Source organism: Wolffia australiana, chromosome 14 (genome assembly GCF_029677425.1).
Source record: "Wolffia australiana isolate 7733 chromosome 14, ASM2967742v1".
Lineage (NCBI taxonomy): Eukaryota > Viridiplantae > Streptophyta > Magnoliopsida > Alismatales > Araceae > Wolffia > Wolffia australiana.
In genome coordinates this window covers 9,050,397-9,053,813 of record NC_135848.1, presented here as the reverse complement: position 1 = coordinate 9,053,813, position 3,417 = coordinate 9,050,397, and positions in this window count along the sequence as shown.

Genomic DNA, 3,417 nt, shown 5'->3' with positions numbered 1-3,417 from the left:
TTGATGTCTAGTCACTGCTATATGAGGTCGACAAAGATAGTAAGAGACTATTTATACATAGGGTATGATCTAAAATGCCCTTCTATTTTTTCCTTATTTTCTCTCCTTTCCATTCCTCCCTCTTTTTCCCTGGGTTGATTTGAATTTTGTGCGAGTCATTAAAGTGAAGTTAAAGGGAATTCTGGAGGGATATAAGATGTGGCACAAGCCTCTCTATATTCTCCCTTGAAGCCCAAAGCCAGAATTACTCCAATTGGGCCCAATAGAACAAATAAATAGGTCTAAAACTTTAATGGGCTCTTCTAGCCCATTAATCATTATCCAATTTGCAGGGTTCACCATTTTCTCTCAATTTTTGGTAAAACTGGACCTAACTGATACCTTTGGTGTAGGGTTCACCATTTATTGAAAGGTCAGTACCGGTTTTGGTCCAAACAACATACCAGACCAAATACTGAACCAAAACAAGACTTTGTAAATTTTTTTTAATAAAATTGCTACCACCAGGTTTAGAACCCAGGTCTCCTCACTATTGGCACCTTTAACCTTCAACAAGCTGCACCTTAACACTTTCTTGAAAGACAAGTATATGTAACAACTACGGTGTTAACTTAAGTATTGTCGTAATTTAAATCTTCCCCAATCAAATAAAATTTATGATTGTAGAAAACTCACCCAAATGTGTATTGTAGGAGTGAGGTTGTGTCCACAAGGACTGGCCTTCAGAAGTGAATTTAATGGTTGAGTTATAGTAAGAGAGAATTAGGATTATATTGGATTATATATAATAATTAATAATAAGTAGTGATAGAGAGGAGTGAAAAGTAGAGTTAAGATAGTGATAAAATAGGATAACTGTATCACCTCCTATGGTTAATGTTTTTACCGATATTCAAACTAACAAGAAAGTAAGATGATGAAATGATTTTATAGTGTTTGAATAAAGGATGATATAAAAATAGGTAATGGAAGAATTTTTCATAAATGCAAATTATGTAGTTATTTAAACGTTGTTGTAAATGTAATTTTCCTAAAACAAATAAAATTTGTAATATTAGAAAACTCACTCATATATGTATAATAGGAGTGAGGTCGTCTCCATAAGGACTGGCCTTTAGTGGTGAATTTAACACTCAAGTTAGGGAGATGGATAATTGGATAATAATAAAGGTAATTAAAGGCATTAGTTGTAAGTTAAGAGAGGTGATGATAATAATGAAGATAGTGAAAAGATGAATATAAATACGTAGAAAGAGGTAGCTAGGGTAGTTGAGAAAATATAGAAGGGAGAGGTAGTACGGTTATGAGAATTTATACTTGTATCATTAATAGGGTCAATACATTTTATAGATCTTTCTATTATCTTTTACTTTGTCTGTCTCGCCTGCAATAAAATTTAAATGTAATTTAAAACATGTTTAGCTATATAATTGCCATCTGTTTATCTTCATTAAATTAGTTACTCCCTCCCCATGTGTATGGGCAGGAATTATGGTCCGTCTGTTGGGCCTTTTTGTGTTTAGGCTCTATGTGGCCCACATTGTGGGCCCTTGTGTTGTGCTGGCACACCTTGGTGCTTGCGCCTAGCGGCAACCCTTGCCAGCTACGAGTAGGCTTGAGTACCTTGTGGTAACCCACCTACGGCTGGCTTGAGTGTCTTCGTGCTTGGTTCATTACAAACCCATTCTTTCCTTTTTTAGTTATTTAATCTTTGCCCTTGAAAATATAGAATAAATACCAAGGATAATTTAACCCATAAAATTAATAAATGTTAAACTCATTTTGCATTAAAATAATTGGACTTCTAAATTGTGCAAAAAATTACATTAAAATGTATTGTTTTAAAAAATGCTCCATTTAATACAAGAGATGAAAATTCATTTAAAGATGAAGGTCACATCAATAGAATGCTGCTAAAATGGCCTTAAAATGTGTATAGTTTCATGCCTCATTTTGAGTTCATCAGTTTGGAGCCCAGGTCTCCACACTCTTGGCACCTTGCCCCTTCAACAAACTTTGTCTTAACACTTTCTTGAAAGATGAACATAGATAACAACTACAAAGACTACTATTGCACATTTGGTTTCTAAGGGAAGATCTTGCATGGGTCATTGCTTGACATCCCCAGGTACATTATCGTGTTCCCACCTCCTGTTGTCGCTGCTCACAAGAGTGCTACCAACACTCCCATCATTGTTTCCTCTCTTGCCCCAGCCTGTTGAACACCTTCCTTCAATGTATTACCTACTTTTTCCATGAATTTGAGTGAATACAATGTATTTCACACATTTTTTTATTCATCCAAATTTGTTGATATTCAATGTTGATAGTACTCTTCATTTCATAGGTCCCTTCAAATCATCCAGAAAGCAAAAATAATTTATTGATGAATAAAAATGAGAATTCACATGTACTGAAATACTACATAGAAAAGAGTAACATCACTTGTCGATGCAATCTCTGTACAATGAAAGACCCGATAGTGAAAAATGAAAAAATGATGGCACAATGAGGTTGTGGACACACTTGAACAAATTTTATGCCACAGTTCATAAACAAGTTAAGCCTTCATCTAGTCCAAAACATATACTTAGAGTATTTTCACACGACAACACAATTTATAGATAGAACACCTGAGCAAAAAAAAAGCAGAACTATGAGACCTCATCATTAGTAATGATATATCCTTCTCAATAATTGAACATCCAAAATAAAAATATGTGATTAAGTTGAAAAATATAACTTGAAACTTGCAAGTGTGAAGACAACACGGCATGCAGCGAATGAAAGATTTGAGGAAGATAAATCAGAGTTTAAAGAGGATCTGAGACCCATTGAAAAAGTCTGAACTACAATGGACACTTGGAATACCACCAACCACATGGATATTTGTGGGATGAAAATTTACTAGATTCACGAGGAATGGAAGTTTTGTGAATGACTTCTCAATGTGAATCAACTTATCAGATCACACGAGGGTCATAATTCAGAAATATATTGCATTCAGTTTTGAAAGATTACAATGTGACTCACAATGTAATTGACAGTTTAATCACTAACTAATAAAACACTATTTTCCTTATTTTACAGGCAATGTTGAAGTGCAGTCAAAGATACCTTTCCAAATAGATTCTTTATAAAGTTCAAAAAATATTAAATTTTGTAGGAGCTTCACCACTATCAATATATATGTGAGAAATTAGGCATGGAGAATTGTAATTTACTCATTGAAGATGTCCCCACAAAGTGGATCTTGACATATGATAGAATTGAAGCAGCCTGGAAGAAAATAAGAGTATTAAAGAAGATGACAAGTGACTATCTCAACATCAATAAAGGGAACTGATCTCGAATGTCGTTTAGGACGTCGTCTGGTCGGCACCGAATATGATGGTTCGATGCCGATAAGAGATGGAT